Source organism: Echinops telfairi, unplaced genomic scaffold, assembly GCF_000313985.2.
Source record: "Echinops telfairi isolate 266 unplaced genomic scaffold, ASM31398v2 ScPeMD7_7467;HRSCAF=8505_0, whole genome shotgun sequence".
Taxonomy (NCBI): Eukaryota; Metazoa; Chordata; class Mammalia; order Afrosoricida; family Tenrecidae; genus Echinops; species Echinops telfairi.
Genome location: NW_022111367.1, coordinates 4,385,336 through 4,407,571, shown reverse-complemented (window position 1 = coordinate 4,407,571; position 22,236 = coordinate 4,385,336). Strand labels below are relative to the sequence as shown.

Here is a 22,236-nt window from a genome sequence, read left to right as displayed (position 1 = left end):
CTGCAGAAACAAGCAGCCCCTCTCATAAATGGTCTCACAAACCTGGATTCCATATGCAATTTTAATCCAGGTCTTCCAGAGTCAGCTTTCTCTTTTGGGGTGCAAAAATATCCTTTTGCTGTAAGTATTTTAAAAGTTTTTGTTAGGGGGAACAATTGAGAGTTGCTAAAGTTGAATGAAATTTTTTATGCCGGGTTGACTTTAATCCCACTACACAGACACACACACACCCTTCCATCCCAGAAGAACACACAACAGAGGACAGTACTGAAGCTACAGCTCAGGGAGCGGGGTGCATCTGAACAGAGCACACAGGAGGGAAGGAGAGAGAGTGGAACACTTCCTGGCCTACCAAGTCCAAGGATTATATTCCTGGTCAGAGCACCCAATGCACTGAGTGAACCATAGGGTCAGCCCCACTATGAGACAAGATGTCCCTCATTGACCTATATTGCTATGAGGGACAACACTGGAGGCACAGTGCAGGAATTGTGCCCCATCTGACCCCACCACACTGAAGTGAAATGCTAAGTGCAACACAGCAGCAAGGGGAGCAACACAATGAAGTCTCCGAGGAATACCAAAAATAGACTTTGGGGCCAGGGAATGGCACCCCATCAGACTCAAATGGAAAACACACCTAAAGGTCAACAAATAGACCTGGAATTATTTATAGGCTTTTCTCTTTTTTGGGGGGGTTGTTTTTTTGTTGTTTGGTTTTTTTTATTTTCTTTTGTTGTTTTGCTTTGCTCTGCCTTGTTTTTGTGATTATTATTGTCTCTGCATGTCTATCTTGATAAGATAAATGGGATAAACAACACGGAGGTGAAAACAACAGACCTATGGTTCAGGGAGGACATGGGAGAGGGGAGGCAGGGAAAGGAAGTGTGTGTTAACAAACCCAGGGACAAGGGAGTAATAAAATTGATGGTGTGGAGGGCATAGTAGGCCTGGTAGGACTTAATCAAGGGAACTTGATCCTCTTGGAACCAAGAGAAATTACTGAAACCCAAATGAAGGCCAAACATGATAGTGGAACAAGAGGAAAGTAAAAGGAAATAGAGGAAAGAACCAGGAGGCAAAGGGCATTTATAGAGGTCTAAATACAGGCATGTGCATATGTAAATATATTTATATATAAAGATAGGGAAATAGATCTATGTATATATATTTATATATTAAGTACTAAGGTAACAGATGAACATTGAGCTTCTACTCAAGTACTCCCTCAATGCAAGTACACTTTGTTCTAATAACTTGGCCACTTCTGTGATGCTCACCTTCGCAACACAATCGCTGAAGACAAAATGGGTGCATAAGCAAATGTGGTGAAGAAAGCTGATGGTGCCTGGCTATCAAAAGATAAAGCATCTGGGGTCTTAAAGGCTTGAAGACAAACAAGCAGCCATGTAGCTGAGAAGCAACAAAGTCCACATGGAAGAAGCACACTAGCCTCAGTGATAATAAGATGTTGATGGGATCAGGTATCAAAAACACAGAACAAAAAAATCATTTTATTGTGAATGAGGGGGCTGTGAAGTCGGGATACAAAGCCCATCTGTAGACATTTGGACTTCCCCTTCCAGAAGGGTCACATGGAAGAGATGAGCCAGTCAGGGTGCAGTATAGCACTGCTGAAACATACACCTTTTATCTAGCTCTTTAATGTTTCCCCACAGCCCACCCCCGCCCACTATCATGACCCAAATTCTACCTTACAAATCTGACTAGACTAGAGCATGTACATGGGTACAGATAAGAGCTGGAAACACAGGGAATCCAGGACGGATAAACCCCTCAAAGAGAGTAGTGATATCAGGAGGGGAAGGGGAAGGTGGGTGGGAGAAAGGGGGAACCGATGACAATGATCTACATATAACCCCTCCCTGGGGACAGACAACAGGAAAAGTGGGTGAAGCGAGACATCCGTCAGTGTAAGACATGAAAAAATAATATCAATTTATAAATTACCAAGGGATTGTGAGGGAGGAAGGACGGGGGAGGGAGAGGAAATAATGAGGAGCTGATACCAAGGGCTCAAGTAGAAAGAAAATGTTTTGAGAATGATGATGGTAACAAATGTACAAATGTGCTTGACAAAATGGATGTATGGATGTATTGTAATAAGAGCTGTATGAGCCCCCAATAAAATGATTTTTTTTAAAAAGAAATTTGTTATGTGTATAATTTCTTTGGACTTCTGTTTTGTCCCCCATCCCTTTTGTTTTAGTAATTGAGATTTTAAAATGCTGTGATTAATTGTCAACACTTTGTTTGATGCAAGCCACTTAAACCGCTTAGACAGTCTACATAGTTATGCAAATTCAGCTGTGCTCTCAGAAAAATGACCAAAAGTTAGCCCATAAAAAAAACTGACCCCAAATGGCACTGTTGAGCTTCCTTGACACACAGGATAAATCGAAGGACTGAGTCTTTTTAATATGGCTATTTTTGTAATGAATTAATTTACATAACAGATCTCTTTCCCATGAGTTTATAAGATCAAGTGTGACTACCGGCTTAATTAAACAGTACTGCTCTTTAGGGCCTATACCCTGTAGGACTTTTCCACTTTGCCATACTTTTTCCTGGCTAACTTCTTCATAATTTTGATCAAAAACTTCGGTAACAATTTGAACAGCTTGAGACTTTAGACTAGATTTTCCTGACACAACCGTTCTATGGTTCTTTCTGGTAGAACGCCACAGACAGAATCAAGAGAGTGAATGCATGCTTGGCTGGTTAGATCGATTGCTGTGTTCCTTCTGGTGGCAGGACTGCATGATAAGGCTCATTGATGAGACTGTGTGTCAGTTTGGACTGAAACTGCGCTCCCTAGGCTTTCTTGGGTGGGGCTGAAAGCACAGTCCCTCCCCCACCCCATCTCCGTTTCCTGGCTGGGCAGCCATTCACCAAGGAACCCCCTTGCTGCTGATTTTCCAATGACATTGGCTTGCCTCACGTAGTGGTTCCTCTTTTTTCAGGTTTGGGGAGCGGGGGAAGAGGAGTCCAGGTTCTCAATACTCTAGCAGACCTTGCCACTCCCAGTTGCTCAGCTCCATGAGGGACACTGCCAGCATTCTCTCTGGAAATGTCCTGCCTTCCTGCGTTAAAATAGTTCCCCTTTGGTTTCGTTTCTAAATTTCCTTTTTTCTGCAGTTCCACTGTCTATTTCTTGAACAGAAAAGGCACTCTTTGGCTCTTTTTAATAGCCTGATTCTTATCTCTATCTTCTGCTAAGCTTTATTGCCTCTTGCATCATGGGTGTGGTGCACTCCCTTGGGGGTGAGGAGGCTTTGGCTTTGAGGTTTTGTTTTGGGTCGGAACCTGTTCTTCTAGTTTCTTTTTTTTTTTTTTTGAGAGGACACATAGAATTCAGTTTTATTTCACTAACACTTCCTCATACTCATTCAGAGAGGTTTTTGTCTACTCTTTTGAAGTTTTGATAACTCATACAAGACTTCTTACCACAATGAACCTCATCTTCCAGTTCCTTCGCCATCTGTAGAGGGTCTAAGACTCGTTTAGTTCACATCCACAGAGACCTGGTCTTAAAGGGGCTATTCTCCCCTACGATATACACTTTCTTTAAATTGGTAGCAACCTTTACTCAGGTCCCTAGATCTAAAATTCCTTCCTCAGGGAACCATGCATTGTGCTTACCAAGTGCCACCCCAATGTGGAACCTCAAGGCAAGACACCATCGAGAGAAAAATGGGGAATTGTGGTCAGCTGAGGCACTGGATGAGAACGCAATGCAGCTAAATCCTCTAAGCTCATAATTATGGGTCTAGAAAGCCAACTCTGATGGGAGAAGACCCTTGTGATTATGAGATATAAATAAATCTTAATACACATTCTAATGACTGAAGACACACACACCCCCGGAGTGACTGTGAAAGATGTCTCATAACTGTGCCTGAAGGTTAGCTGTAGATAAGAACAATCAGATTTAACTGCTTGTCCCACTCTGAAGTGTAGCAAACTCTCTTCTGATGTCTTCTGCTAGTATGGATCCCAGATTACTCCCCTGGGGCGGGCTCAGGAGTGTTCAAGGTCAACTAGCACTAGGTCAAGATGATGATTCACCTCATGGCTTGTTTATTATGTTACCCCCTTATTCATTGACTATGTAATATGTTCGCTGTGTGATGCATATGCCTTTTGATAGACCTGTAGAACCCATTGGAAAATGTATTCACTCTCTTGATCCTGACAGAGGCTACCAGGAGCCCGTGTGCCCTGCTGTCTCTCTGTCTCTATCATTTCCCACAATTGCAAAGTCACGCCTGAGGACTCCTTTGACTGTGGGGACCCTTCACCCCACATTAAAGTAGCAGTTTAATTTAAGTAGTTATCATGGACACAAATAACTCCAAAGATACTGGCAGATTTCCTACTCCCATTTTGTTCATGAAAGTAAAAGAAGAATTTTAAATTAAAGCAAATATTTGCTATTTTAGATACCGAAACAAAGTGTAGGAGAAGCTCATTCAAATGTGTGTGTGTGTGTGTGTGTGTGTGTGTGTGTGTGCAGATATATCCTTTTTTTTTTCTATTCCAGAAAGTTAACTTAATTTATAATTTTTGTCAACATTCTATTGTCTAAAATGTTTTCACAATTAGGAAGGCTTCATACTTTACTATAAAAGAAAATATTTTCAAAGTTCTGAGATCATTTTATGAGACTAGGGTTATTATAAAAATCATGTGATGTGAAAACATTTCTTCATGCTAAAATCGTTTCAATAATTTTTAAATTATTAAAAGTATTTAAAGGGAACGTATTTCAATATGATAAATGACAGACTGTGTTAGGTCTCTTGTGGAAGAAGTACCCCGTCCTTGGCTTCGCACGAAAAGAATTTACAACGAAGCCTGGTTTGTGATCCAAGTGAGTTTTATAAGGGTTAGAAGCAGTTTCAGGTTTTACAGTAAATGGAACACAAGCCAGAGTCTGTGGCAGGGCTGCGTGGACCATGGCCCTGCAGCGCTGAACTGTGTGGCAGCCACTGGGAGAGCCTCAAGAGAAAAGTTCTGGCTTTTCCAGCAGCATCCCCCTCTCCAGGCCCCCATATACCTCCTCCCCAGCCCCCTACCCCTGTTGGGAGGTGTTGTAGGCAATACTGCTTAACCTCATTGGCTGAATTAAATTCACCTGGCCTAGATGGGACCCCACCCAGGTGTACCACCCTTTCCTGGCCGGAGCTGGAATGTAAGCATGCCTTCCAGCTTTAAGCAGCTTCCAACTTCCTGTAAGGGGGGAGGGAGGCTTTGGCATGTAGAGGGACAACCCCTAGTTCTGCCTCTAGCTACCTAACAACTGTATATATAGAAGGAATGATGCTTGTTCATGAGAGAAATAATACGGAAACATGTATTAAATATAATACTTCATATTTACATTTATAGTTTACGAAATCAAAAAATATTGAAATGTGAATTGATTATGGACTCAAATTCTGCTACTGGAGATACAGTAGTAAGTAGAGCTTTGTCTAGATGGTTATTCAAAAGAGGGAAGCAGGAAATGTGGGAAACAGAAACTCCAGGGTAATTTGCTAGTGCAAAGGTTAAATACTAGTAGAGTAGAACAAGATAAAATGAGAAGACATAAAGGAATAGGCTATTGGCTAAACATAATAAGGATATAATTTTAATCAAAATTAAGTTCATGGTCAGCAAGGACATCATTTTAATAGCAAAGTTACTGTGTTGCTAACCTAAGTAAGAGTAATCACATTAAATGATAAGATGATGACTAAATTAAGAGTAGTTATTAACCTTCAGGACAGAGATAGTTACCTGTTAGAGTATAAAACACTCATTGAAGACAGCTAGAAAGAATCCAACTTCGTTGATTACAAATGAAGACACATTTCGTTAGTTGGGCAATTTCTTTCTTTTTTTTTTTACTAAAGAAAGACAGCTAGATCAATAAACACTGTTTTATAAATTAAATATTGAGCAATGACAAAGTAAGAAATTTAAATATGTAAAATACAATGATCAGAGAATAATATTAATTCACCACATAGTCACCCCATTGCTAAGAAAAATAAAACTACTGTTATGTCTTCAAAGGATTTAAAAATGTCCTCCTCATCTCTTTACACTTCTCTTTTCCTCAGAATTAATCACTGTTGTGTATTTTTTCCTTTATGCTTTTACCTCATCTATTTGTATCAGTTTGAATATCGATCACTCTATCAAATGGGATCATACATTTACCTGGGTTTAATATGTATATGTGTCTTCTTGCGATTAAGCTGTATTATAGAAAGCAGCTGCAATGTATTAACTTGCACTGCTTCATAATAATTCATTATAAGACTCTATGATTGCAGTTTGGAGGCATCCTGTCAGTTCCAACTCATAGTGACCACATGTACAACGGAATGCAGCTCTGCCGCGTCATGTGCCATCCCCACCATTGTTCCTTCTCCTGTTGCAGTCCGTCAGCCGCTGTGTCAGACGGTCTTGTCAAAGATATTCCTCTTTTGAGCTGCCCTGATGCTTTGACAAGCACAATGTTCTCTGGGGACTGTTCTGTCCTGACAGCATGTCAAAAGTAAGACTCTACGATACTTTACTTATCCATTCAATGTTGGTGGAGACAATAGACTATTTCTTAGTATTTGCTATTACACCATATGAGTTCTTAATTTTACAAAAAATATAACAATCTTATTTATGTGTGTTGATGCACATAGATGCAAGAATATGTGCCATATTGTGTACATATTTAATAGATAACATCACATTTAATAGATAACATCAAATTTTTCTAAGTAATTATAACAATTTTAAAAATAATTCCAATAATTTGTGACAGAGATCAGCTAGCTGTTTCTGTTTCTTTTTTGTGCACAAGTAAATTATATTTGCTAGGAGTTAGAACAAGTCATGTAAGTGCTATACAATGTAATATAGGCAGTCATTATTGTGCCCTGCCTGCAAAATCCTTCTTGTTGGCCGATAGAAGACCACCTCAGGGATGCCTGAAAGGGCACAATTAAAGATAACAGAAGTATGTGGTAGAAGGACATTGGGTCATTGCTACCTGGCAATTGGGAATATATATTTTATCATAATATAAATAAGAAATACATGACTAATTGTGGAGTTTATTTGCTATGCCATTAACCTATTTTAATCTTGTAGTAATAGATAGATTTTCCCTTTTTACAGTGCTTACAACTGTCAAACTTGATAACTCTTATTAACATGGTGTGAAGTATGATGTTGCTGTGGTTGCAATCTTCATTTTCCTGATAATTAACAAAAGGATATCTTAGGTATTAATGAGTGATTTTATTTTGATTTCCCTTTCTGTTATGTCTTTAAGACTTTTATTCATTTTTTTATTGTCCTATTTGCCATTTTCTTACTGTTTGTGGGACTTCTTTATGTATTTTGGCTGTTATTCTTTCTTAAATAATTGTGCTATCCATATCTCCTCTCTATGGTGACTTCAAGTAAAAATAAAAATTCTCCTTTTAATGTAATGCCATTCACCAGTTATTTCCTTTTACTGTTTGCACTGTTTCTGTTTTAGTTGTTTTTCTTATTTTCCTACTCTAAGATTGTGAAGCTACTGAACTATATTACTTCCAACCAGTTTTAAAATCTTGATAAAACTACTTAAATCATTGTTCTAAAATGGAACTAATATTTTTTTATTTATATAACTGGATATCTAATATTTGAGCTCAATATTTTGAAAATATTTTCCTTACTGATCTTTAATGTCTCTTCTGTCATCTGTGGACTTGTTAGTCCATGAATAATTTTCATATGTGAAAAATATTGTGGGCTCTCTGCTTCATATTAAAGGTCAAGCTATCTCTCTTCCCCTAATAATACTGTGAATTAACTATTGTGCTTTTATAATAAATCTTAAAATCTGGGAAAACAAATAGATTCTTCTTTGTTTCTAATTTGTGAATATATTGGCAGTTCTCGGCACTTTTTATCTTTCATGTGCATTTTTAAAATAGACTTAATAAGTTTGCACACAATATATTTTTATTAGAATTGCATTGGCTCTGTGAGTCAATTAGAGGATAACTGTGTTAGTCGGCCAGGTTGGCACAATAAACGAACTCAATTCACCCCTTGCCAACTTGGCACATGTACATCATTCTTTAGCCTCACAATTGCAATTAAGTAACACCTACACCTTAATCCTATAATCCTGTGAATATATTCCTCCACCTATGAAAGTTTGTAAGCCAACCACTTCATGCCTTTTTCCCCATGAGGTGCTGGTTAAAGGAGAGGCTCTGAGTGATCACATCTTTGATATTTTCCAGGAGTTTTGTCAGGATGATATGTATAGGGAAGCTGGTTGGCTGGTCCTTCTTACAATGGAAAGTGTGATTAAGGAGAGGGATGGTCTCAGAGCCTCAAAAGCATGTCACAGTTGCCAACTAACAGATTTAAAATCTTCCATCTGTGCCACAAAGGAGAGCCTTCTCTTCTTTAGTAATAGAGCTGTCATTGTTGAGAACCAGGTTCAGAGTCTCATTATGTGAGTGACTAAATTACAATGTTAACTGAATTACAGATCTAGAGCAGGGTCTGATACCAAAGTGAGGGTATTGATTGGAAAAAGTTGGGACCCTGAAACATTGGATGGGAACATATGGGCTGATGATCCAGAAGAGGAGGATATTGAGACCCTAGAAACAATTGACCCACCCCAGTCAATAGAACCACCCCTTCCAGTTGAAGGTATTAATCCACTATCAACAAAACAAATCCACAGAAACTCATGTATAAGAGAGGGTTAAGTGTACATCAAGAAAACATTCCAACCCAGTGCTTCCCAGGCCCACAAGGCCAACATTAACCTATATGTCCAACACCAACCCACAAAGTCCTCCTACGTCTCACTAAACACACACTATGATGCAGACTTCAGGAGGAAAGCTGAATCAGTGAATGTGTAAGCATCTCAGTGCTGGCAGGGGTCTCCACACGGCTGCTCCAGCACCCAGGGCTGTACCCTGGCCTGACCATCACAAAGCAAGAGACCCGAGAACTCAAAAGGCGAGGCACACCAAGCCATTTATCTCTCCACTGTCAATTAACCCCACATGTGCTTATCGGCCAGGTTGGCACAATAACCTAAATAACATATAAAAATATTGAGTCTTCTAACATACATATATGGTGTATCTCTTTATTTAGGTATTTAGAATATCTTGCTTTTGTATCTTCTCAGTAATGTATTCTTCATCTTTTGATAGATTTTATCATTAAGATTTATAGTTTTTAATGCTATTTTGAAAATTATAAACCTTATTAATTTGACTAAGAGTTAGCATCATAATAAACAGAGAAAATAATTTTAGTTGTTAAGGATTCCATCTTGATTGGATTCACAATCAATGCTTATGGGAGCAGCAGTCAAGAATCAAAGAACACATTGTATTGGGTATATCTGCTGCACACGCCCTTCACTTGAAAATATGCTTAGGAAGAACTGACTGCGCAAAGCACAGTCAACTATTATGATATGGATGGAGTAAAGCCTTCTGGAGCAGAGGCTTCAGTCTTCAGCAAGACTCAAACTGAGAAAAACAGCTTATAAGTATCTATTAATAATTTAAACTTGGAATTCAGGAAGTATGAATCCAGGAAAATTGGAAGTCACTGGAAATAAAATGGAACTTATAAAGATTGATAACAGGCATTAGTGAGCTGACATGGACTGGTATGGGCCATTTTCGTCACAAAATCATATAGTCAACTGTGCTGAGAATGCCAGATTCAAGAGAGGGGACATCACTTTCATTGTCAAAATGGACATTTCAAGATCTATCTTGAAGTACAGTGCTGTCTGTGACAGGATAATATCCATTGGCATACAAGGATATGTAGTCAATATAACTTTTATTCAATTTTATGCATTAACCACTAATGCTAGTGATGCAGAAACTGAAGAATTTTACCAATGTATTCAGTCTGAAATTAATCAAATGTGCTATCATTTGAATTGATAATTATTGGCGATTGGTATGCAAAAGTTGGAAGCCAAACAGAAGGATCAGTAGCTGGAACATATGATTTTGGTAACAGAAGCAAAGCTAGAGGTCACAGGATAGAATTTTAAAAGGTGAATGACTTCCTAGCAAACACGGTTTTTCACAACACTAATGGTGACTCTACAGGTAGACTTCTCCTGATGGAATACGCAGAAATCAAATTGACTACATCTGTGGGAAGAGATGTGGGAGAAGCTGAATATTGGCAACTAAAATTAGATCAGGAACAGACTCTCAATTGCTCAGATGTAAGTTGAGGTTTGAGCTGAAGAAAATTAAAGAGGTACATGAGAGTCAAAATATAGCCTTGAATAGACCCCACCTGAATTTGGAGAGCATCTTAAAAAGAGATTTGATGCATGAACATTAATGGCAGAAGACTTGATGAGTGGTAGGATGACATCAGGAACACAAAGCATAAAGGTCATTAAAACGAGGAGAAAGAGAAAAGATAAAAGTGGATGTAAGAAGAGACTCAAACCTCCTCTTTCTTAATCATAGAGTAGCTAAAACAAAGGAAAGAAATGATGACAAAAAAGAGAAAAATTCCAAGGCCAGTTGGTGAATGCATTTCATTATAATGAAATGTGCAAAGACTTGGAGTTAGAAAACACTCAGCATATCTGAACGTGAAAGAAGAAAAGTAAAACATGCAAGTCTTAAGTCACATTATTAAAAGATGTAAAAAGTGCCAAAAGAAGATGGAAAGAATACACAGTCACTGTCCTGTGGGAAACAGAACTGGTAAGAGAGTGCAGGAGCAAAAGCTCTCAACATTCATACGTTAAGGAGTCTGGGAGGCCAGGGCTCCTCTCAAGGAAACCTTCATGTTCATGGTTGGGAGATACGTCCCACTTACATTCTCCTAAGTAAAAGTTATTCCCCATGATGACGCCCCATAATAATGCCAAATGTATGATGCTTTTTGCAAACACATGGTTACTTACTATACACTTGAAGTCAACTGCAGGAAGTCTATCTGCCTGAAGATTGCCTGCCATCAAAAGCAATCAGACCCTATTGTTTGCCCACCTTAAGTCGGGCCCACTCCCTTCTGTTAAAGATCATGGATTATTACCCTGGAGAAGAGCTCAGAGACATCTAAAGTCAAACCAACTCAGGGACGATCAAGGTTAGGCTGCCATATTAACTCCAGAGACAGCCTATATTGTTATGTATGTATCTTCCTGTCACATGTATGCCTCTACTATAACCCCTTCCCGTTATGTATGGGTTTACCATGGCTTGCTTGCTCGAGATTATGTAACTGTGAAAGAATAAAGTATGGTCTCATCCTGGTTCCAGACTGCATGGGAAGCTCTGATGTCTATTTAATTTACCCCTCAATTACACAACCACCCCTTGGACACATTCAGTTGTCGGGAGGCTGGTCTCCCACATTGTACCAAAAAGAACTACTCAATAGTCAACCATTTCTAGAGGAAGCATATGGTGGAGAACTGATGATATTGATAGAAGTCCAAGTTTCGAATGAGGGGGAATGCGGAGTGGGGACCCAAAGCCCATCTGTAGGGAGCTGCACATCCCCTTATGGAAGGGTCATGGGGAGGAGACAAGCCAGTCAGGGTACAACATAGTAAGGAAGAAACATACAACTTTCTTCTAGTTCCTAAATGCTTCCTCCCCACCCACTATCATGATCCCGTTCTACCTTATAAATCTGGCTAGACCAGAGGATGTACACTGGTGCAGATAGGAACCGGAAACACAGGGAATCCAGGACAGATGATGCCTTCAGGACCAGTGGTGAGAGTGATGATATCAGGATGATGGAGGGAAGGTGGGGTAGAAAGGGGAAACTGGTTACAAGGATCTACATATAACCTCCACCCTGGGGAACGGACAACAGAAAAGTGGGTGAAGGGAGACATCAGACAGTATAAAACATGACTATTATGACAAAATAATAATAATTTATAAATGATCAAGGGTTGATGAAGGAGGGGGTAGTGGAGAGGGAGGGGGAAAGTGAGGAGCTGATACCAAGGGCTCAACTAGAAAGCAAATGTTTTGAGAATGATGAGGGCAACAAATGTACAAATGTGCTTGATACAATGGATGGATGGATGAATTGTGATAAGAGTTGTACAAGTCCCCAATAAAATGACTTAAAAAAAGAAGTCCAAGTTTCACTGAAGGCATTAGCCAAAAGCAAGTCTCCAGAAATTATTGGAACATTTCAACAAGCTTGGCATCTATGCCAAGAAAGTTGGAAGACACCTACCTACCCAACTGATAGGTCTTTGCACACGTTTGAAAGAAAGGTGTCTTAATAGAATGTGCAGATTGTAAAAGGCTTATAACAAGCTGCAATATGCAGGTGACACAACCTTGCTTGATGAATGTGAGTAGGATTTGAAGCACTTGCTGATGAAGGTCAATGATTGCAGCCTTTACTGTGGATTACAATGTAAAGAAAAGAAAAAGAAAAAATCCTCACAACTGGCCCAATATGTAACATCATGCAAAATGGAGAAAACATTGAAGTTTTCATGAATTTTGTCTTGCTTGGATCCATAATCAATGTTCATGGAAGTAGCAATCAAGAGATCAAAGCATATATTAGATTGCGCAGATCTGCTGCCTAAGACCTTTTTCAGGTGTTGAACATCAAGGCTATTACTAGGAGGACTAAGGTACGGCTGACCCAAGCCTTGGTATTTTCAGTGGCCTCTTACTCTTGTGAAAGAAAGACTGAAGAAGAAGTGATGCATTTGAATTATGGTGCTGACAAATAATATTGAAAGTATCATGGGCTGCCAGAAGGACAAACCAATCTTCTGAAAAGAAGAAAAGCAGCCAGAAAGCTACTCTCACACACTGTGAACGTATTGTTAGGTGAGATCAGTCCCTGGAAAAGAACATCCTGTTCCGTAAATTCTATCCCCACCTGTTAGAAGTAATGCCCTATTGCTTTCCACAGTAATTACCATATATACTTGAGTAAAAGCCGACCCGAATATCACCCGAGGCACCTAATTTTACCACAAAACGGCCTTAAAGATGTATTAGAAAACTCGGCTTATACATGAGTATATGCGGTACACATTTACAGTCCCACCAGCAGTGTATGATGGTGTGAACCTCCGCAACCTCTCCAGTATTAGTCATTCTTAGTTTTTTGAGATTTGGTTTCCATGTTGGTGTATCTCATCAATCATTGCTTTGTTTTGCATCTCTCATAACGATAGTGATCATGAGAATTAGTATTTTTCTCTTGTTGTGTTTCATCTTTCTGTAGATTTTAGAGATCAGTGCCTTGTCTGACGTACTGTGGCCATAAGTAATATTTTTTCACACTCTTTGGGTTTATCCCCCTCCTCTTTTGATGAAATGTTTTGATGCATACAAGGGTCTTTTTTTTTTTAGTAGGGTCTAGTCATCTAAAGACTCCTTTAAAGTGTTGAAAAGCAAGGATATTACATGGAGAACTATGGTATTCCCGGACCCAAGCCATGCTATTTTCAATGGCCTCATATATAAGTGGAAATTGGACGTTGAATAAGGAAGATCAAAAAAGCATTGAAGCATTAGAATTATGGTGCTGGTGAAGAATTTTGAAAGTACCATGGACTGCCAAAAAATCAAACAGATATGTCTTTAAAGAAGTACAACAAGAATGCTCCTTGGAGGCAAGGATGGTAAAACTTCCTCTCATGTACTTTTGGCATGCTGTCAGGAGGGAAAAGCCCCTGGAGAAGCGTACTAATGCTTGGTAAAGTATTGGGGCAGCAAACAACAGAAAGACTTTTAACAACATAGTTTGACACAATGGCTGCATTGATGGGCACAAATGTAAGAGTAATGTTGAGGATGGTACAGGACTAGGCAGTGTTTCTATTTCATATAGTGTCATGAGTCAACTGCATCTAACAAAAGTCATACACTTTGTCTTCTGAGTGTGTGTGTTTTCCTATGTTTTATAATGTGTTTATGCCCATTATTAGGGCCCTTAAGCTTTTCCTTATTTTTTATGATCTTTATAGCTCTGGGATTTAGATTTAGGTTTTTATCCATCTTGAGTTCATTTTTGTACATGAGGTGAGGTATACCAACCAACCAACAAACAAACAAATTCATGAACCTTGGGTCAATTCCAGCCCAGAACTGCTCCCAATGTTTCCAAGATTGTAAATCTTTATGGGAGTAAAATCTCATCTTTCTCCCAAAGATGGGCTGGAGGTTTTGAACTGGTGGCCTTGTGGTTGGCAACCCAACACGTAACCCACAGTGCCAGCAGAACTCTTTTTGGTGTGAGATACAGATCTTGTTGAATTCTTCTGCAGATGGAGATCTAATTTCCCAGCAACATTTGTTGAAAATACTATATCTTGCCCATTTAATTCTTGTTGGCCCTTTGTCAAAGATTAGTTGTCTGTAGCTGGATAAATGTGTCTGGCTACTTTATTCTGTTCCTTTGGTCTTTATCATTTGGCCAGTATCAGGCGATTTTAACTACTATGAGTTTAGCATAGCCCTTTTCCCCACTTTAATGCCAATTTATTTTTTTCAACTCTTTGTATTAGGAAATAATCCAGACATCATATGATTCAATAGCTCAGTCTTTTCAAGAAGTGTTGTACAATCGCTACCACAATAGCTTTTGAGGACAGAAAGTGAAACGCCTCCTACTTTGTTTTCTTAAGAAGTTCTTGCTTATATTTTGTTTTTCCCCTCTGAATAAATAGAAATCCAGTTTTTCCATGTCTTTAAAGAATGGAGTTGGGATTTATATCACAATTGCATGTATAGCATTGCCCTTTCCACAATTTAAGCATTCTTATTCACAAATTTGTAACCTTCTTCCACTTATGAAGGTCTGTTTTGGTTTATTGTAGTAGTGTTCTGCAGTTTTCTTTGTTTTTTTCTTCACCTACATTTATTGCTAATTATTTCATTTTTGTTCAGCTATTATAAATGGTATTGTTTTATTGATTTTTTTAAAAGAGCTGTCTTTGTCTGTATACAGGACTCTTATTGATTTATGTGTGTTAATCTTCTATCCAGCCACGCTGCAGAATCATTTGGTTGCTTCAAACAATTTTTTAAAAATAGGTGACCATTGTTAAAAGAGGTAAAACTCAAGATAAAAATAAAGACTTTTATACCCAAGGGCACAGACTTTGGGGTTTGTCAAAAGGGATAGGGTAAGGGAGAGAAGACAACAGTGTACTAGACAGTTGAAAACTGTTCATGGGTGAAATAGAAGATAGTAATCCACAAAGGGAGAAAAGAAATCAAGGAGCTGGTGAAGAGTAAATTATTGGGGATTTGATTAGTACTTTAAACTGCTGAACACAAAGTTGATGATCTGAAATGTAAATCCCCATCTAATGTACAATACAAAACTAGTATACATTAAAAACGAAAAACAAAGAAATCATCTTGCTTGGAAAATGCTGGATGCACTCATGCTCTTCTCTAGGACTATTTTGTATAAACTTGTGAGCTCTGTAACTGTATCAGCCATTGTTACAATGAGGTAGTGATCACTTTGGAGAGTAGGGGTTATTCTTGGAGGGATTGTTTTTGGATTACCTTTGGCTTTGGTAGAGAATACCATTTGGAGGATGAAAATAAAACATGCTACGATGAATAGGACAAAAGAAAGCTTGCCCTCGTGGAATTTACAATCTAGTATGAGGGGATTTCAAAATGTTTGTGAAAATATTTTCCACTTTTTTTTTTAAGATCCAGAGTATATTCATTAATTCACAACTTTGGGAAACACAGATTCAATTCTCATAGAATCTAAATACGGGGGTCTCATAGAGTTGTGTTAAGACACATAGGCCATTGCCCTGCCATGATCATTTGAACCTTTAACTAGTTGCGTTTGAAAATTTTGCTTGGGTTTAAAATTCCCAAGCAAACTCATGGTCATTGAGTCAATTCTGATGCATAGCAACCATATATTCAGTTTGTGCTTTAAGATTTATATTAAGATTGCTTTGTGTCCTAGCAAATGGTCTATTCTACAGACTGTTCATGTGCAGTGGAAAAGAATGTATAATGTATTGTAGCTGGGTGGAGTGTTCTTTATATGTTTCAAGGTCCACTTGATTAATTATGTTGTTTCATTCTTCTGTATCTTTGAATTTCTTTTCTAATGGTAAGTATTTCCTTGTGAATTGTGTATTTATTCCCTTAATATTATTGCTATATTGTCTCTTTCTCGCTTGGTTAACATATTCTGAGGGTCTCTTTCTCTCTTGGTTGACATATTCTGTGCATATGTTTATTAAGATATGAGTATGTCTTTTTGTTTTCTTTGCCCTTAAAGATTATGTAATGTTTAAATGTTCTTTGTCTCTCATGATGGATTTTGCCTTGAAGTCTAATTTAGCAGATATTAACATTGCCACTTGTGGTAGTGTGTTACTCTGGGTTGACTAGAGAAACAAATTCATAGCTACTCATATGTATATAAGAAAGAGCTTTATATCAAGAGTAATTGTATATTAAGAAAAATCCCTGGCCAGATCAAGACCAAGTCCATCAGTCCAATATTAGCCCATATGCTCTATATCAAACTATAAATTCCTCTTCAGACTCATGCAAAACATGTAATGACGCTGAATACAAGAAGATCAGAGACCAGTGGGTGGAAAGCCTTGTGGATCCAGTGATGGTGGAAGCATTAAAGTGCTGGCAGAGGTCTTCACGTGGATTCTTCAGCTCCAGGGCTCTGGATCAGTGTAGCTCCAGTGTGGCTTGTCAGGAGGAAGATGAAACAGAGAGTAAATGTGTGTCTCACCTCTAGGGAGGAAGTCAGGAGTTCCCAGAATCCCCAGGAAAAGGCCATGCCCACATAGACGCCTCACTGGCTGTGACCTGATTGACAAGCTAGACTCCACCCCTTTGCAAGTTGACAGATTATGTAACTGCCACAAGTAGTTATATAATTTCATGTCCAGTTGAAGATATATAAAAGTGTAGGTGTGTACTAAAGCTGTCAATCTGGTTACAACCTGATAGTGCCTCCTTATGGATGTGGCCTTCTAATAAGGTGGTCCCTTGGAACCTCTCCCTCTCACTCTACCTTCACCTTCCTGCTGGTAGGCCACTCTGAGATATGATGCTTCCACCATCAGTGGACCCACATGATTTTGCACCCACCAACTTTTGATATTCCTGCATTCTGCATCATTGCTTATAACTGCATGAGTATTAAGAGGGATTTATGGACTATCAGACTTATGCACTTGACTTATGAGTTGGACTAGCCTGGAATATTTATAATTACTTCTTGATATAAAGTTCTCTAATACATATATGAGTGTTATTGGATTTGTTTCTCTGGTCAACCTGGCCTAACACATTATGGTACCTGGGGAAACAAATCATGAAATTGGTGATTGGAGACTTTCTGACCTCTCCCTTATGGCAATTTTTCTTCTTTGGCTAACCAGAGGTCAGATATGCCTATTCAGTGTACTGGGTTATTTTCTCCAAAGGACATGAGAAATGAAGGTTTTGATTCCTTGCTTATTCTTGTCTGGAATGGTGAAAATGAATGTGATGAATGGAAATTTTGAGTTGAGGTGTCAAAATTTCCCCTTAAACTTCTCAGAGGCCATGCTGCTTAGTCAAAATGGCTGAATGAAGGTCAGGTCCTGGCTGATGCAGCAAGAGCTCTAAGGCCATATTGCATATGACAAGAATAGCAGGATAGTTTAAATAAGAAAGGATTGAACTTGACTGTGTTAAGAATTTGTTTAGGATCTAGCTGTACTAGGATTATATTAATTTTTCTACCTACTATTATTGCTATAAAGTGTGAGACAAATGATGATTGGGTAGTGTGAATAGAAGTTTGTAAGTTTGACATTAACTTGGATCTTGTAAATGGGTTAGTAGGAAATGCCTGCAAAGAATACTTAGAAAAGATAACACCCAGTGCCTTGAGTTCTCTGGTCATTTGCATTTGAAACGACTTGTGGAGAGAGCTGTTGGCAGACTGAAGGGGAAAAAAAGGGAGACATTTGGCTTTTTAAATTTTGAACTGGTGGTTTGCTCCTGAAGCTGGAAAAATATGGAGCCATGAAGGAACCTTCCTCTCTGGGACTGAATGTTAAAGAGAGCCTGAAGGCACCCAGAAATGTTTGCCAGGGGACAACCTGGATCCACTTGTTGAGTGGAAGTGGGAGAAATGGAGAGACATGTTGACTTTGGCCACTGACATAGGTGGACCTGGTTCACAGAGACTAGCAGAGACACAAAAGTGGGTTGTCTGGTCTGAATTTTGAAGAGTTTAGTGAAGCCTGAGCCTATGGCATGACCTAGCCTAAGGGGCTGGGGTTGTTGAGAATTTGTGAAAGGACCCATGGTCGAAAGGCAAGGAGACTAATGGTCACCCAGGCGAAGGTTAAGGAAGGCAGTCTACATTGAGTTGACCAAGACCAAAGGAAGTGAATATAAGATTTGGAGTCAGTGGATTGGTGAATATCACTGCTAAATTATGGATGGCCTATCCTGATTTTACGTTGCTTATGAGTGCAGACTCATAAAGTGCCAACTGGAATGAAGATTGCTCACAGCAAAAACATGCTTGTCTCCTTAGAGCATTGGGTTGAGAAAAATAGGCAGTATGGAAACTGGACACGCAAAAAGAGGAGGATAAAGGCATGAAGTGGCTGGCTTATAATCTGTTGTGGGGGATACATTGATGGGATTATGGTGTTCATATAACCTCAATTGTTACACTTAGTATATTTTTGTTTTGTCAGCATACAGACTACTGATTTTTGATAAGGGCCCCAAAAATATCAAATAGAAAGCAGATGGCCTCTTCAATAAGTGGTGCTGGAAAAAATGGATATCTACCTGCAGAAAAATGAAGTAAGACCCTTACCTCACTCCATGCTCAAGAATACACTCAAGGTATATCACAGACCTAGAGGTAAAACCCCAAACTATTAGGGCTATTAATGAGGGAATTGGAACAAACCTGAGAACCTTGGCACAGTGATTACTTAGGCTATCAGTGAGATATACTGAAGATAAATCACCTGTGTACATCAAAAGAATTCACCAATAGAGTAATAAGAGAGCCCACAGACTGGGAAAACATCTTTAGCAATGACACATCAGACAAAGGCCTTATTATTAAAATCTACAATACTTTGAAAGCTTACAATAAGAAAAAAACTAACTGCCCACTGAGGAGGTGGGCAAAGCACCTGAACAGAAGTTTCATAGGGGCAGAAATCCGAATGGCTAATAAACATATGAGAAAGTGTTCCTGATCATTAGCCATAAGAGAAATGCAAATTAAAACAACTATGAAATACCACCTAACACCCTCAAAGGTAGCCCAATTCAAAAAAATCAGAAAGCAACAATTGTTGGAGGGGCTGTGAGGAGATAAGAACTCTCATCCACTGTTGGTAGACCTGTAGGTATGTACAGCCACTATGGAAATTGATTTGGCGATATCTAAAACAGATATAAATTGAGCTACCATATGACCCAGCAATCCCACTACTGGGCATATACCCAGAAGAGGAAAGTAACAAACCATGGCCAGACATCTGTGCTCCAATGTTCATTGTGGCACAGTTCACAATAGCAAAGAGTTGGAAATAACCCAAATTTTCATCAACAGACGAATGGATCAAAAAACTGGTACAAACATACAATAACATACTACGCATCCCTGGAAAGCAGCAATGAGTACATGAAGCACATTGAGGCATGGGAAGAACTGGAGGAAATCATGATAGGCAAAGTAAGCCAAGCACAAAAGGACAAGTACAACGAGTCCACTGAGGTAAGCTTTAAAAAAAAGAGGGGGCATAGGGGAAAAGCTACTATATACCTCCATCCCTGGGGTGAGCTCCAGCAACTATGGCAGTGGTCAAACCCAATCCAGGGATACATACAACAGCCAACTAAATAAGAGGGGGAAAGAGAGAGAGCAAAAGATATTGGGGAGAGAAGAACTCACCCAAGAGGAGGGTATTGTTTATATCTCCAAAGGAGAGGGAAAGAGAGACCAGGCTTCAAACCGATGCGTTAACACGTGAATACAACATACCGCCATGTACCAGGGAACCAATAGAGTGGTCTTTGGGGCTGGCCCCAATCCCACTATGTGGACACCACCCTTCCCCCTCAGAAGAATGCACTTCACAGGACAGCACTTGGGCTACAGCTTGGAGAGAGGGGCTTGTCTGATTAAAGCACATGGGTGAAATGAAAAGGGATGGAGAGGGAGAAGAGAACATCTTGGCCCACCAAGCCCAGAGAGCGATATTCCTGCTCAGAGAAGACAACACACAGAGACTACCATAGTGGCGACCCCACCACTAGACACACCGTCCCTCACTAAATTTTAGCACTGCAGCGGACAACACTGGAGACATAGTGCAGGAAAAATGTGCAATCTCACACTGTATAATGTCTCCTTTCACCCACTTTTCTGTTGTCCATCCCACTGGGAGGGGGTTATATGTAGATCATTGTGATCGGTTCCCTTGTCTCCCCCCACCTTCCCCTTCTCCTCCATTATTGCTACTCTCAATATGGGTCCTGAGGGGTTTATCTGTCTGGATTCCCTGTGTTTCCCGCTCTTAGCTGTACCCGTGTACACACTCTGGTCTAGCCAGATTTGTAAGGTAGAATTGGGGTTATGATCGTGAGGAGGGGGAAACATTAAAGAACTAGAGGAAAGGTGTATGTTTCAACAGTGCTATACTGCACCCTGACTGGCTCATCACTTCCTTGTGACCCTTCTGTAAGGGACATCCAAATGTCTACAGATGGGCTTTGTGTCCCCACTCCACAGTCCCCTTCATTCACAATTTTGTGATTTTTTGTTCTGGGTCTTTGTGCCTAATATCTGATCCCATTGACACCTCATGATCACACAGGCTGTGTGCTTCTTCCATGTGGACTTTGTTGCTTCTCAGCTATATGGCTGCTTGTTTATCTTCAAGCCTTTAAGACTCAAGATTCTCTATCTTTTCATAGCCGGGCACCATCAACTTTATTCACCACATTTGCTTATGCACCAATTTTATCTTCAGCGATCATGTCAGGGACGGTAAGTATAACAGAATTCTAGATTATTAGAACAAAGTGTTCTTGCATTGAGGGAGTACTTGAGTAGAGGCCCAATTTCCGTCTGCTACCTTAATATTAAACCCAGAAATATATGGACATAGATCTTTTGCCCTATCATTATATATAAATATATTTACTTTTACATGCCTATATTTAGACTTCTATAGATGTCATTTGCCTCCTAGTTCTTTCTTCTATTTCCTTTTACTTTCCTCTTGTACCACTATGATATTTGGCCTTCATTCAGGTTCCACTAATTCCTCTTGGTTACATTGCCCTTGATCAAGCCCTACCAGGCATCCTACACCCTCCTTGCTATCGAATTTAGATCACTTGTTGTTCCCTTGACCCTGGGTTTGTTAACACCCACATCCTTTTCCCTGACTCCCCCTCTCCCATGTTCCCTTGGAACCATTGGTCCCATTGTTTTCTCCTCTGGGATTGTTTATCCCATCTATCTTATCTAGATAGACATACAAAGACAATAAGAAGTACAAAACCAGAACAGAGCAAAACAACAAAATCCAACGACTAAAAATTTAAAAAGAAGGCCTATAAATATTTCCAGATCTGTTTGTTGATCTTAGAATTCTCCTGTGAAGCCATCTGGGTGAAGAGATTTTTTTTGGTGTAAATCCCTTGATAATCTTCTCCATTTCTTCTATTGCTATGGGTCTGTTGAGATTTTTGACGTCCCTCTGGGATAGTCTAGGGAAGGATTGTTTTTTCCAAGTATTGGCCCATGTCTTCCAAGTTGTTGAATTCATTGGAGTACAGGCCTTCATAGTACTGGATAATTATCCTTTTGATTTCATTAGGATCTGTTGTAATGCGCCCTATTTCATCCCTCATCCTTGCTATTGAAATGTGTTCCTTCCTTTCTTTGGTTAGGTTTGCCAGCAGTCTGTCGATTCTGTTAATCCTTTCAAAGCACCAACTTTTAGCTGCATTAAATTTTTCTGTAGATTTCTTGTTTTTCCTCTCATGAATCTCAGCCCTGATTTTTATTACTTCTTTTCTTTTGCTATTAGCAGGACTGTCCTGTTGACTGTGCTCTAATTGCTATAAGTTTTGTGTTAGCATATCAATCATAAGT

General features: G+C 39.3%; 1 pseudogene; it reads left to right on the top strand.

The window, feature by feature from the left end:
- The window catches only part of LOC101648468, a 38,973-nt pseudogene that overhangs the window by 6,520 nt on the left and 10,217 nt on the right, over positions 1 to 22,236 (top strand).